The sequence below is a fragment of the Schistocerca nitens genome, chromosome 4 (genome assembly GCF_023898315.1).
Source record: "Schistocerca nitens isolate TAMUIC-IGC-003100 chromosome 4, iqSchNite1.1, whole genome shotgun sequence".
In the NCBI taxonomy this organism is placed as follows: domain Eukaryota; kingdom Metazoa; phylum Arthropoda; class Insecta; order Orthoptera; family Acrididae; genus Schistocerca; species Schistocerca nitens.
In genome coordinates, this window is record NC_064617.1 from 974,345,675 (window position 1) to 974,361,271 (window position 15,597).

The 15,597-nt window shown below is 43.6% G+C and overlaps 1 protein-coding gene across 1 annotated transcript in view; it reads right to left on the bottom strand.

Annotated features, from left to right (window-relative positions):
• LOC126252736 (polyglutamylase complex subunit TTLL1) overlaps positions 1-15,597 on the bottom strand; it is a gene marked incomplete at its 3' end in the record, with an annotated part of 207,609 nt that overhangs the window by 107,010 nt on the left and 85,002 nt on the right. The window lies entirely within an intron of this gene.

The following is a 15,597-nucleotide window of genomic DNA, read 5'->3' on the forward strand; positions in this document are numbered from 1 at the left end:
AAAAACGACGTTTTGCCATTAGTGCACCCAGGTTCGTCGTCGAGTATACCATCGCAGGCGCTCCTGTCTGTCATGCAACGTCAAGGGTAACCGCAGCGATGGTCTCCGAGCTGATAGTCCGTGCTGCTGCAAACGTCGTCGAACTGTTCGTGCAGATGGTTGCTGTCTTGCAAACGTCCCCATCTGCTGAGTCAGGCATCGAGACGTTGCTGCACGATGCGTTACAGCCGTGCGGATAAGATGCCTGTCATCTCGACTGCTAGTGATACGAGGCCGTTGGGATCCAGCACGGCGTTCCGTATTACCCCCCCCCCCCCTGAACCCACCGGTTCCATATTCTGCTAACAGTCATTGAATCTCGACCAACGCGAGCAGCAATGTCGCGATACGATAAACCGCAATCGCGATAGGCTACAATCCGAACTTTATCAAAGTCGGAAACGTGATGGTACGCATTTCTCCTCCTTACACGAGGCATCACAAGAACGTTTCACCAGGCAACGCCGGCCAACTGCTGTTTGTGTATGAGAAATCGGTTGGAAACCTTCCTCATGTCAGCACGTTGTAGGTGTCGCCACCGGCGCCAACCCTGTGTGAATGCTATGAAAAGCTAATCATTTGCAATCACAGCATCTTCTTCCTGTCGGTTAAATTTCGCGTCTGTAGCATGTCATTTTGCTGGTGTAGCAATTTTAATGGCCAGTAGTGTACATTAGTATGTTCTGCAGAAATGATTAGCATTCCCAATAGCATCCCACACCATAAGGCTTTACGTTGGAGCTGTATGTCGTGTTCGAAGGCAGTCACTGTGATGTAGCTCCTCCTGTCTGGGCGAACCAAAATACGGCCATCATTTTCAAACAAACAGGACCTGGATTGTTCCGGAAATACTATCTGACGTCACTCCCGCCCCCAGTGACGTCCTTCCAAACACAAGTGCCGCCTAGCAAGTTTCTGCACATTCGTCAAAGGTAGGCGGAGAAGCGGACGACGCACATACAACACACGCCGTAATAACTGGCGACAGACTGTCATCTCTGACAGTGTACCATACGTTCCACTGATCACTGTTGCGCCAGAGCCGACGGGGACGGGGGTCTGTCCTGCAGTGGCATTCAGGCGAGTTATCGACCTTCTCGGTGGGATGGTCTGGATGTCGCGACCTAACTCATCTCGTCCTGTTCTACGGCCTTCCGTGAACCATTCGGGGCTGCACTGCCGAAACACTTCGTCTCACACCAGCAGCAATATGCCGAATGGATGCATCACACTCTCTCACGCCAATACTGCGCGCTCTTCCAGACTCACTGATTTAACTGTACGGTTCCCGTATACGAATGCGAGGCATCCTGCACGTCTGCCCATGTCACACTGATCCATTACCTTCCGTTTACAGCGACAACAAGAGCCGCAGGCATATTTTACCAGAGAGTGGTGTTGCGCCGCAATATTGATGTTGACCTTGAACCCACAAACCGACAAGGTTCAAATGCTATCATTTCTGCAGAACGTACTACATCTACATCGACATCTACATCCATACTCCGCAAGCCACCTGACGGTGTGTGGCGAAGGGTACCTTGAGTACCTCTATCGGTTCTCCCTTCTATTCCAGTCTCGTATTGTTAGTGGAAAGAAAGATTGTCGGTATGCCTCTGTGTGGGCTGTAATCCCTCTGATTTTATCCTCATGGTCTCTTCGCGAGATACACGTAGGAGGGAGCAATATACTCCTTGACTCCTCGGTGAAGGTATATTCTCGAAACTTCAACAAAAGCCCGTACCGAGTTACTGAGCGTCTCTCTTGCAGAGTCATCCACTGGCGTTTATCTATCATCTCCGCAACGCTTTGGCGATTACTAAATGATCCTGTAACGAAGCGCGCTGTACTCCGTTGGATCTTCTCTACCTCTTCTATCAGCGCTATCTGGTACTGATCCCACACCGGTGAGCAGTATTCAAGCAGAGGGCGAACAAGTGTACTGTAACCTACTTCCTTTGTTTTCTGACTACATTTCCTTAGGATTCTTCCAATAATCTCAGTCTGGCATCTCCTTTACCGACGATTAATATTATATAGTCATCCCATTTCAAATCACTCATAATGCCTACTCCCAGATAATTTATGGAATTAACTGCTTCCAGTAATCCTAAGACATTTCCAGGGGCAGATGTGGACTCTGACCACAATCTATTGGTTATGAACTGTAGATTAAAACTGAAGAAACTGCAAAAAGGTGGGAATTTAAGGAGATGGGACATAGATAAACTGAAAGAACCAGAGGTTGTACAGAGTTTCAGGGAGAGCATAAGGGAACAATTGACAGGAATGGGAGAAAGAAGTACAGTAGAAGAAGAATGGGTAGCTCTGAGGGATGAAGTAGTGAAGGCAGCACAGGATCAAGTAGGTAAAAAGACGAGGGCTAGTAGAAACCCTTGGGTAACAGAAGAAATATTGAACTTAATAGACGAAAGGAGAAAATATAAAAATGCAGTAAATGAAGCAGGCAAAAAGGAATACAAACGTCTCAAAAATGAGATCACAGGAAGTCCAAAATGGCTAAGCAGAGATGGCTAGAGGACAAATGTAAGGATGTGGAGGCTTATCTCGCTAGGGGTAAGATAGATACTGCCTACAGGAAAATTAGAGAGACCTTTGGAGAAAAGAGAACCACGTGCATGAATATCAAGAGCTCAGATGGAAACCCAGTTCTAAGCAAAGAAGGGAAAGCAGAAAGGTGGAAGGAGTATATAGAGGGTCTATACAAGGGCGATGTTCTTAGGAACAATATTGTAGAAATGGAAGAGAATGTAGATGATGAAATGGGAGATACGATATTGCGTGAAGAGTTTGACAGAGCACTGAAAGACCTGAGTCGAAACAAGGCCCCGGGAGTAGACAACATTCCATTAGAACTACTAATGGCCTTGGGAGAGCCAGGATGTATGAGACAGGCGAAATACCATCAGACTTCAAGAAGAATATAATAATTCCAATCCCAAAGGAAGCAGGTGTTGACAGATGTGAAAATTACCGAACTATCAGTTTAATAAGTCACAGCTGCAAAATACTAACGCGAATTCTTTACAGACGAATGGAAAAACTGGTAGAAGCCAACCTCGGGGAAGATCAGTTTGGATTCCGTAGAAACACGTGAGGCAATACTGACTTTACGACTTATCTTAGAAGAAGCATTAAGGAAAGGCAAACCTACGTTTCTAGCATTTGTAGACTTAGAGAACGCTTTTGACAATGTTGACTGCAATACTCTCTTTCAAATTCTAAAGGTGGCAGGGGTAAAATACAGGGAGCGAAAGGCTATTTACAATCTGTACAGAAACCAGATGGCAGTTACAAGAATCGAGGGGCATGAAAGGGAACCAGTGGCTGGGAAGGGACTGAGACAGGGTTGTAGCCTCTCCCCGATGTTATTCTATCTGTGTATTGAGCAAGCAGTGAAGGAAACAAAAGAAAAATTCGGAGTAGGTATTAAAATCCATGGAGAAGAAATAAAAACTTTGAGGTTCGCCGATGACATTGTAATTCTGTCAGAGACAGCAAAGGACTTGGAAGAGCAGTTGAACGGAATGGACAGTGTCTTGAAAGGAGGATATAAGATGAACATCAACAAAAGCAAAACGAGGATAATGGAATGTAGTCGAATTAAGTCGGGTGATGCTGAGGGAATTAGATTAGGAAATGAGACACTTGAAGTAGTCTAGGAGTTTTGCTATTTGGGGAGCAAAATAACTGATGATGGTCGAAGTAGAGAAGATACAAAATGTAGACTGACAATGGCAAGGAAAGCGTTTCTGAAGAAGAGAAATTTGTTAACTTCGAGTATAGATTTTAGTGTCAGGAAGTCGTTTCTGAAAGTATTTGTATGGAGTGTAGCCATGTATGGAAGTGAAATATGGACGATAACTAGTAGGACAAGAAGAGAATAGAAGCTTTCGAAATGTGGTGCTACAGAAGAATGTTGAAGATTAGATGGGTAGATCACGTAACTAATGAGGAGGTATTGAATAGGATTGGGGAGAAGAGAAGTTTGTGGCACAACTTGACAAGTAGAAGGGACCGGTTGGTAGGACATGTTCTGAGGCATCAAGGGATCACCAATTTAGTACTGGAGGGCAGTGTGGAGGGTAAAAATCATAGAGGGAGACCAAGAGATGAATACACTAAGCAGATTCAGAAGGATGTGGGTTGCAGTAAGTACTGGGAGATGAACAAGCTTGCGCAGGATAGGTTAGCATGTGGAGCTGCATAAAACCAGTCTCAGGACTGCGGACCACAACAACAACAACAACTGGTTCCAGTTGCTGACCTGCTGTATTGTAGCTAAATGACAAAGGATCTTTCTTTCAATGTATTCGCAGCACTTTACACTTGTCTACATTGAGATTGAATTGCCATTCCCTGCACCATGCGACAATTCGTTGCAGTTCCTCCTGCATTTCAGTACAATTTTCCATTGTTACAACCCCTCGATATACTACAGCATCATCCGCAAAAAGCCTCAGTGAACTTCCGATGCTATCCACAAGGTCATTTATATACAGGGTGAGTCACCTAACTTTACCGCTGGATATATTTCGTAAACCACATCAAATACTGACGAACCGATTCCATAGACCGAACGTGAGGATAGGGGCTAGTGTAATTGATTAATACAAACCATAAAAAAATGCACGGAAGTATGTTTTTTAACACAAACCTACGTTTTTTAAATGGATCCCCGTTAGTTTTGTTAGCACATCTGAACATATAAACAAATACGTAATCAGTGCCGTTTGTTGCACTGTAAAATGTTAATTACATCCGGAGATATTGTAACCTAAAGTTGACGCTTGAAATCTCCGACGTTCAGTTGGGCGTTGTAACAAACACTTCATTGCAGGGGCCCAAACAGCTGCAGCATACATCGCGTTTCTACAGAATGATCTGCCAACGTTGCTCGAAAATGTCCCACTGGAAACGCGTCGACGTATGTGGTATGAGCATGATGGTGCACCTGCACATTCCGCAATTAACACTAGGCTGACCCTTGACAGGATGTTCGACGGGCGTTTCATAGGACGTGGAGGACGCATAAATTGGCTAGCCCGTTCCCTGATCTTACACCTCTGGACTTCTTTCTGTGGGGTACGTTAAAGGAGAATTTGTACCGTGATGTGCCTACAACCCCAGAGGATATGAAACAACGTATTGTGGCAGCCTGCGGCGACATTACACCAGATGTACTGCGGCGTGTACGACATTCATTACGCCAGAGATTGCAACTGTGTGCCGCAAATGATGGCCACCACATTGAACATCTATTGGCCTGACATGTCGGGACACTCTCTATTCCACTCCGCAATTGAAAAAAGAAACCACGTGTGTACGTGTACCTCACCCCTCATGGTAATGTACATGTGCGTCAGTGAAAAAGACCAATAAAAAGGTGTTAGAATGTGGACGTAATGTGCTGTTCCACTCTCTTCTGTACCTAAGGTCCATCACCGTTCCCTTTGGATGCCTACGTAATTCGGTGCTCTCCGATACACACGATCGAACAGCGGAGGAGTGGTACTCAAGCGTCAACTTTAGGTTACAATATCTCCGGATGTAATTAACATTTTACAATGCAACAAACGGCACTGATTACGTATTCGTTTATATGTTCAGATGTGCTAACAAAACTAACGTGGTTGTATTTCAAAAAACGTAGGTTTGTGTTAAAAAACATACTTCCGTGCATTTTTTTATGGTTTGTATTAAACAATTACACTAGCCCCTCTCCTCACGTTCGGTCTGTGGAATCGATTCGTCAGTATTTGATGTGGTTTACGAAATATATCCAGCGGTAACGTTAGGTGGCTCACCCTGTATATTGTGTACAGCAACGGTGCTACGACACTCCCCTGCGGCACACCTGAAATCACTCTTACTTCGGAAGACTTGTCTCCATTGAGACTGACTAACTTAGATGTTCTGTGAATATGAACGTCCTATCTCTAGTCGTTCAAAGTGGTCTGTTTTTTTCTGAACATGAGTGTGTTAACCAACCAACAGAAATATTTCACCATACATATGTGATTTACAAAGAAAGCAGTAAAAGTAATAAATTGGCTCTTCGTATGAATTATGTAAGTAATGTTTTCGTATGATGTAGAACGAAACGAGCCGCGCGGGATTAGCCGAGCGGTCTGGGGCGCTGCAGTCTGGGACTGTGCGGCTGGTCCCGGCGGAGGTTCGAGTCCTCCCTCGGGCATGGGTGTGTGTGTTTGTCCTTAGGATAATTTAGGTTAAGTAGTGTGTAAGCTTAGGGACTGATGACCTTAGCAGTTAAGTCCCATAGGATTTCACACACACACACAGAACGAAACGACCAGACCCACTCTTAGTAAATAATAATAATAAGATACTGATGTGCAGCCTAGCTGTTGATCCCTTGTTTTGCACGATATTTCGACGACCGACCCGATCGTCCACTTGAGCTGTTGCGAACTGTGTTGCGCCATGCTCCCTTTCTGGACTCCAACCAGACTGTGGAGTATGGTTGATGTCGCTTTGATATTTATAGCGGAGTTCGACTCCCGCTTACGTCTTTTGATATTAATTTGGTTTTAAGATACCGCACTGTTATCCAGCGAAACACACATTCTCTCAGCGTGGGTGAGATGGCCGACGAGATCGTAATAAATGAGAGCTACACCACAAGCCCTCCTTAAATTCAAACCTCGATCACGGTTTTCTTGCTTTCGGCAGACTCCTTAACTACGCAGTACGGAAAACTTGAAGTTTGCACCGCCTTCCCGTCGTATTTGTTTTCTCGGTTATATTGGACACAGTGCTCGGCGACGTCGGTTTGATCGGTTGTGCCACTGATATTCCTCGTATCTCTCCTCCACGTGGAACACCACACAGTGCCACGGAATGCGGTCCAGTCCCGGCTTTCCGAGACCTCGATCGCCTTTAACATTACAAAGAAGACTTGGTTCAAATGGCTCTGAGCACTATGGGACTCAACTGCTGTGGTCATCAGTCCCCTAGAACTTAGAACTACTTAAAACTAACTAATCTAAGAACATCGCACACATCCACGCCCGAGGCAGGATTCGAACCTGCGACCGCAGCAGCAGCGCGGTTCCGGACTGAGCGCCTAGAACCGCTCGGCCACAGCGGCCACCACAAAGAAGACTCTTTATCTTTGTTGACGGGAACGTAATACATTGAACACCGTGTTTCCGAAGGAGCCCACCAATCTTTGCGGATATCGGGCCAGCGTAAGGTAGATAAGCGATCCTTGGGTTCTTTCTCTGTGTCTCAGTCTCAAACTGTTTCTCAGGTTTCTTGATTTTTAATTACAACACCCGCCCAATTTCACAGTCTGTGTATCCATTCCTTCGGAACAATACTCGTAGGTATGTTTCTTCTATGACGCTCCATCTTACAGCTGTCGAGCTTAATGGGCAAGAGTCCTTTGCTTGGTCCCGAGACGAATGGAAATGGCTTGAGAGGTTTTCTGTAGATGCTGTGAACCAGGGATCCGTCCGGTCCTGTCTTCACTAAAACACCCAGTGAAGATAGCTGGCCAGCTTCTTCAATTTCACATAAGGAGGAACGGAATTTAAATGTTCCAGGACCTCTTCAAGGATTTTTCGTTTCGTAAGGTCATGTTACAAATGTGTAGCCCACGTATTAAGACGTACCTGGCACTTCTTATCCATCACGATAAAGAAACAATGTCACTGTTTACTGACTCGAAGTCTTGAGGTCTAAGAGATGATCTGTTGTTCAGTATCAGTTATCGCGTTTTCGAAGTCTTTTTAAGTCTTTGCGGTTAGCTCGACAAAACAAAGTCATAGTTAAAACAAATAAAGCAGTTTACTTCTGCAATGACTGCACCCCGGGACTGCTCACAATTGAAAGAGAGCGAGAAGCGTGTGCCTGGTCCTCTCCAAACACACGTTGCTTGCGCCACCGTCTCAGTACAGAAAGTAGTTCCCATCCAAATTAGAATAAATGCTAAACTTTCTTCTTCTCAATTAAATACAATTATTAAGTTCGTCTCATTGAGACAAACCGTCCATAAAGCCTCCGTCAGATGTTCGAGTTCTCCCTCGGGGCGCAGGATTAGCCGAGCGGTCTTAGGCGCTGCAGTCATGGACTGTGCGGCTGGTCCTGGCGGAGGTTCGAGTCCTCCCTCGGGCATGATTGTGTGTGTTTGTCTTTAGGATAATTTACGTTAAGTAGTGTGTAAGCTTAGGGACTGCTGACCTTAGCAGTTAAGTCCCATAAGATTTCACACACATTTGAACATTTTTCTCCCTCGGGCATGGGTCTGTGTATTGTCCTTGGCGTAAGTTAGATTAAGTGGTGTGTAAGCTTAGGGAACGATGACAACAGCAGTTTGGTCCCATAAGACCTTACCGCAAATTTCCAATTTTTTTTTCGTCCATAAAGCTTGGCGCACGGATAAAATCACGCTCACAGTGCCTAAGAGCTCATAACTTCCGCTAGACATCTGACATGCGCAACCAATATCTTTAAGGTCTTCAGAGACTCTCCAGGTTCCGTCTGCTACAAGCTAAGGGTATTATTGCAATGTTATAGTATCAGCAGACGCACATCAGTCAGAGCTTGGCGTGCTCTAGATCGTTTACTTCAAAGTATTCCTGGGACAGCGTAATTAAGGAGTCTATCGAAATGAATACTTCTGAACCCTAATAAACCATTATGGAGATTTCAAGTTAAACAAGTCTGGACTGCAACACTCGATTTATTAATATTTGTATTAAGATCTAGCTGGTCAGCTAATCCACCTGAGCAGGAAAAGTCTGAGATAATGTTCGTTTCAAGGAGTAACATAACGGCTCGGAATAACAAAAGACAACCAAATGGCACAGCGGCCACAGAAAGCAGAATTCTGCTATAAATGGCGGTACGACACCAACAATACGTCACAGTCAGGTAACACTCAGTTCACAAGACTTCATGCACGCGTGACGTCGTTTTGACGTCACGATCTGTATCGAAGACGGGAAGAACTGTCTGTCGACTTTCGTGACCGTTCGGTTCACAACAAGTGAGACGAACATCACTTTAGATTAGATTAGATTAGTACTTGTTCCATAGATCATGAATACGACACTTCGTAATGATGTGGAACGTGTCAGGTTAATAAAAGGTGTCTATGCAAGATATTACGTTACACAAAATATTACATGACACTTAATATTCTTAATTTTTTTGTGGGGGTTGGGGAAATTAACCACTTACTATATCCAAAAATTCATCTAATGAGTAGAAGAAGTTGCCATTAAGAAATTCTTTTAATTTCCTTTTAAATGCTATATGGCTATCTGTCAGACATTTGATGCTATTAGGTAAGTGATCAAAGACTTCTGTGGCAGCATAATTTACCCCCTTCTGAGCCGAAGTTAGATTTAACCTTGAGTAGTGAAGATCATCCTTTCTCCTAGTGTTGTAGCCATGCACACTGCTATTACTTTTCAATTCGTTCGGATTGTTAATAACAAATTTCATAAGTGAATATTCATATTGTGAGGCTACAGTGAAGATCTCTAGCTCTTTAAATAATTGTCTGCAGGATGATCTTGGATGAGCTCCAGCAATTATTCTGATTACACGCTTTTGTGCATCAATGATGCCATACGAAAGCATAGAATGAAAATAGGCGTGGTAAGCTAATTTACTGAGACGTATATCGACAAAATTTGCAATGACCCTAATAACATAAGCAGCTGAACACAAACGTTTCAGCAGATCCTCAGTGTGTTGTTTCCAATTCAACCCCTCATCAATGCATACACCTAGAAATTTTGAATATTCTACCTTAGCTACCGGTCTATATTTATTAATGGTGTCATTCCATTTACTGTGTGGAACCGTATATACTGTATTTTGTCAAAGTTTAATGAGAGCCCATTTGCAGAGAACCACTTAATGATTTTCTGAAAAACATCGTTTACAATTTCACCAGTTAATTCTTGTCTGTTTGGTGTGATAGCTATACTTGTATCATCGGCAAAAAGTACCAGCTTTGCATCTTCGGGAATATAGAATGGCAAGTCAAAACAATAACATTAGCCTCAATTGGAGAGAGTTGGAAGTTGCACTTCTTGTTTACTGCAGGATACAGAAACATCTAAGTTGCATTTTTTTTTATAAATGTGTAAAGTTCTGCATTAATGTGCACTGAGCTGATGTTAAGGGAGAGATTAAAAGTTTGCAGGAATAATTTCGAAACTTACTGAAAAACTTAATACCCCTTCATCAACCCCGAAAGTGAGAGCTACAAGCAAACAACAAGCTAAAGCCAGCCAGTATTGAACTCATTGAATGTATATATTCAACACTGCTCATTAAAGTATATCAACATCGTAGGTTTACTTCTACGAACTCTGAAAACTAGTTTGAAGTGTAGCTCTGTAATTAAAAATGTGACGAACCATTCTAGCAGACGAATTAGAGCGGCAACCCATTTCACTTCTGCTCTATGAGTAAATGCTTTTTCGAAATACAAGCAAATTGATGGTCTCTTGAAAAATGCATCGGTATTTGCACAATTCGTTGTAGTAGAATGACGAAAAATATCATATTGGTGGATAAATATCGACTTTAATCGAAGACATTCTTGCTTGGAAAAGACGTGTTCTAAAAGAACTAGCTCGTAAATATTCTTTTTAAACTTTGCAGATACCTGAGACTAAGTAGCCTTCTAATTCTTTTTCTATGCTTTTAATTGTGAATGGTAGTTTGCTTTACCTGATGATCAACGCGTTTTGAATATTTATTCGCACTTGCGTGTTTCATGGTTAATTTCCAAATAACTGAGAATGACAACTCAATCCTGAGGGAACACTCTTACATGTATATAACGACAAATACAGCAGAACGTACTTACGTTAAATTAATAAGGTTCAAATGGTTCAAATGGCTCTGAGCACTATGCGACTTAACATCTGAGGTCATCAGTCCCCTAGAACTTAGAACTACTTAAACCTAACTAACCTAAGGACATCACACACGTCCATGCCCGAGGCAGGATTCGAACCTGCGACCGTAGCGGTCGCGCGGTTCCAGACTGAAGCGCCTAGAACAGCTCGGCCACACCGGCCGGCCAATTAATAAGGAAGTCCCACAGTATTTCAGTTTGGAAACCGCTGGACGCGAACAAACTACTTCATACTTCAGAACTGCACATTAGCTTTAACCATCGGTATGTCGTTATGTGACATTTAATACAACAAATCTTAACAAGAACGACGTGATTTTGTAAATCTTTTGTGTGCCGCTGCCTTGAAACGTCACACTTTCATAACACGCAAGTTGTGATACGGAAAGTATCAATTACGAAATCCAATACCGTGACTCCCAAGCATCCCACATCGTACGCTAACGAAACTCGACAGCTGTTCCTGCTGTCTTCGATACCGCACGTGACGTCAAAATGACGTCATGCACTTATGAAGCCTTGAGAACTGAGTGCTACCCGTCAGAGTCTGGTTATTACCATTTATTACCAAAGCTACGTCCTTCGCCAGTCAAGACAGATTGTGTCAGTGTTACAAGGTTAAGATTACACAAGCAAAATAAATCAAGAACAAAAATAAGGTAAGTGTGCATAAAAATACAAGAACAAAGTTGTATAAGTAGTACAGTATATACTTGATGACATACAGAGTGAGAACTTTGAACAAGTTCATTTTCACTTCATTTCATATAGTAGTGCATAGTTTAGGGAGCCCAGTTTGCTGTTTGACTGTCAAAGAACTCATTTAAACTGTTCCGTGGTTTTTGCCGTAGTTTTTGTTATATCTTTCGTAAAAATTTCACCAGTTTCAAAGACTGTATTTTAGTATTTAGATGGTTGAACACTTTAATAGCTAATGTTGGAAAACTGTCCAGCGTCAAGGAGAGTCGACAGCTTGGGATGTCTGTGTCTTACTTATTGTGTGTGTTATAACTGTCGACGTTTTTCCTTTTGGTGAATGTTTCATGATTTTCTTTCACATATATGAGACAAATGAAGATATACTGACTGAAAATTTTTTCACTCCTACACGTGTGAAGATGGGTTTGTAGTCCGCGCGACTGCTACGGTCGCAGGTTCGAATCCTGCCTCGGGCATGGATGTGTGTGATGTCCTTAGGTTAGTTAGGTTTAAGTAGTTCTAAGTTCTAGGGGACTGATGACCTCAGAAGTTAAGTCCCATAGTGCTCAGAACCATTTGAACCATTTTTTTTTTTTTTTTGGGTTTGTAGTAGTGCAGTTTTCTGCTTGATTTTATGACCCTTATTGCCTTTTTTGTAGTAGTAGTATTTTATTGCAGCCTTTAGAGTAACCCCATAGTAACAAGCCATAGCTGATATGGCTGTGCAACGGTGAATAATATACCATCACCGGATACTGATCAGTTAACACACGCTTCTGTTTCATCTGAAGGTGCATAATTCGTGGCAGCTGGTCACACGCATGTGCAGTGTGTTTTTGCCAAGTGAGTTTACTATCCGCCATGAATCCCAAAAGCTTCACAGCACCTGCACTATTTAGGAATCCTTTGTCACTTAAGCTACATATCATTTTTTGCGTTCTTTCTTATTTATTTTCATGCCCTTTATAACAAACTTTTCCTTTGTAGCATTACACAAAGTACCTCCTTCTTCTTGAGCCTTGCTGACATCAACGCCTTTCGAGGGCAGAGTTGTGTCATCTGCAAACTGCAAGTACTTTTCATGAGAGATTACAAATAGTAGGAACAGGAGGGGGCCTATTACCAATTCCGTATTCCAACTTCCGTTCATATGATAGTGTTCCCTGGGCTGATACAATCTGCCCTTTGTTTTCCAAATAAGATTTGAGGGTTGCCAGAACAATGCCTCCAAATCCACACCTGTGTGGCCATGAAAATTGCTACATCAAGAAGAAATGCAGATGATAAACGGGTATTCATTGGACAAATATATTATACTAGAACTGACATGTGATTACATTTTCATTCAATTTGAGTGCATAGATCCTGAGAAATCAGTACCCAGAATAACCACCTCTGGCAGTAATAGCGGCCTTGATACGCCTCGGCATTGAGTCAAACAGAGCTTGGATGGCGTGTACAGGTACAGCTGCCCATGCAGCTTCAACACGATACCACAGTTCATCGAGAGTAGTGACTGGCGTATTGTGACGAGCCAGTCGCTCGGCCACCATTGACCAGACGGTGTCAATTGGTGAGAGATGTGGAGAATGTGCTGGCCAGGGCAGCAGCGAACATTTTCTGTATCCAGAGAGGCCCGTACAGGACCTGCAACATGCGGTCATACATTATCCTGCCGAAATGTAGGGTTTCGCAGGGATCGAATGAAGGATAGAGCCACTGGTCGTAACACATCCGAAATGTAACGTCCACTGTTCAAAGTGCCGTCAATGTGAACAAGAGGTGACCGACACGTGTAACCAATGGCACCCCATACCATCACGCCGGGTGATACGCCAGTATGGCGATGACGAATACACGCTTCCAATGTGCGCTCACCGCGACGTCGCCAAACACGGATGCGACCATCATGATGCTGTAAACAGAACCTGGATTCGTCCGGGGCATCACAACAACGCTTCACCAGGCAACGCCGGTCAACTGCTGTTTGCGTATGAGAAATCGGCTGGAAACTTTCCTCGTGTCATCACATTGTAGGTGTCGCCACCGGCGCCAACCTCGTGTGAGTGCTCTGAAAAGCCAATCATTTGCATATCACAGCATCTTCTTCCTGTCGGTTAAATTTCGCGTCTGTAGCACGTCATCATCGTGGTGTAGCAATTTTAATGTCCAGTAGTGTATGAGTAGCTTATGACGAATGTAGTGAAACGCCTTACTAAGGTCGCAAAGTGTCAGTGCTACAGATTCTTTTTCCTCAAAACTCTTTTTAATCCTAGTAAACTTGTTGGAGTTCAGGCTGCGAGAACACAAATCGCTTCGCCGAGGAAATCGAAAAATTGTGTACTACACGGAATCGACAACTTGGCTGTACACCCGACAGCACATAGTTAAACAGTCACATCTACATCTACATCTACATTCATACTCCGCAAGCCACCCAACGGTGTGTGGCGGAGGGCACCTTACGTGCCACTGTCATTACCTCCCTTTCCTGTTCCAGTCGCGTATGGTTCGCGGGAAGAACGACTGTCTGAAAGCCTCCGTGCGCGCTCTAATCTCTCTAATTTTACATTCGTGATCTCCTCGGGAGGTATAAGTAGGGGGAAGCAATATACTCGATACCTCATCCAGAAACGCACCCTCTCGAAACCTGGCGAGCAAGCTACACCGCGATGCAGAGCGCCTCTCTTGCAGAGTCTGCCACTTGAGTTTATTAAACATCCCCGTAACGCTATCACGGTTACCAAATAACCCTGTGACGAAACGCGTCGCTCTTCTTTGGATCTTCTCTATCTCCTCCGTCAACCCGATCTGGTACGGATCCCACACTGATGAGCAATACTCAAGCATAGGTCGAACGAGTGTTTTGTAAGCCACCTCCTTTGTTGCTGGACTACATTTTCTAAGCACTCTCCCAATGAATCTCAACCTGGCACCCGCCTTACCAACAATTAATTTTATATGATCATTCCACTTCAAATCGTTCCGCACGCTTACTCCCAGATATTTTACAGAAGTAACTGCTACCAGTGTTTGTTCCGCTATCATATAATCATACAATAAAGGATCCTTCTTTCTATGTATTCGCAATACATTACATTTGTCTATGTTAAGGGACAGTTGCCACTCCCTGCACCAAGTGCCTATCCGCTGCAGATCTTCCTGCATTTCGCTACAATTTTCTAATGCTGCAACTTCTCTGTATACTACAGCATCATCCGCGAAAAGCCGCATGGAACTTCCGACACTATCTACTAGGTCATTTATATATATTGTGAAAAGCAATGGTCCCATAACACTCCCCTGTGGCACGCCAGAGGTTACTTTAACGTCTGTAGACGTCTCTCCATTGATAACAACATGCTGTGTTCTGTTTGCTAAAAACTCTTCAATCCAGCCACACAGCTGGTCTGATATTCCGTAGGCTCTTACTTTGTTTATCAGGCGACAGTGCGGAACTGTATCGAACGCCTTTCGGAAGTCAAGAAAAATAGCATCTACCTGGGAGCCTGTATCTAATATTTTCTGGGTCTCATGAACAAATAACGCGAGTTGGGTCTCACACGATCGCTGTTTCCGGAATCCATGTTGATTCCTACATAGTAGATTCTGGGTTTCCAAAAACGACATGATACTCGAGCAAAAAACATGTTCTAAAATTCTACAACAGATCGACGTCAGAGATATAGGTCTATAGTTTTGCGCATCTGCTCGACGACCCTTCTTGAAGACTGGGACTACCTGTGCTCTTTTCCAATCATTTGGAACCCTCCGATCCTCTAGAGACTTGCGGTACACGGCTGTTATAAGGGGGGCAAGTTCTTTCGCGTACTCTGTGTAGAATCGAATTGGTATCCCGTCAGGTCCAGTGGACTTTCCTCTGTTGAGTGATTCCAGTTGCTTTTCTATTCCTTGGACACTTATTTCGATGT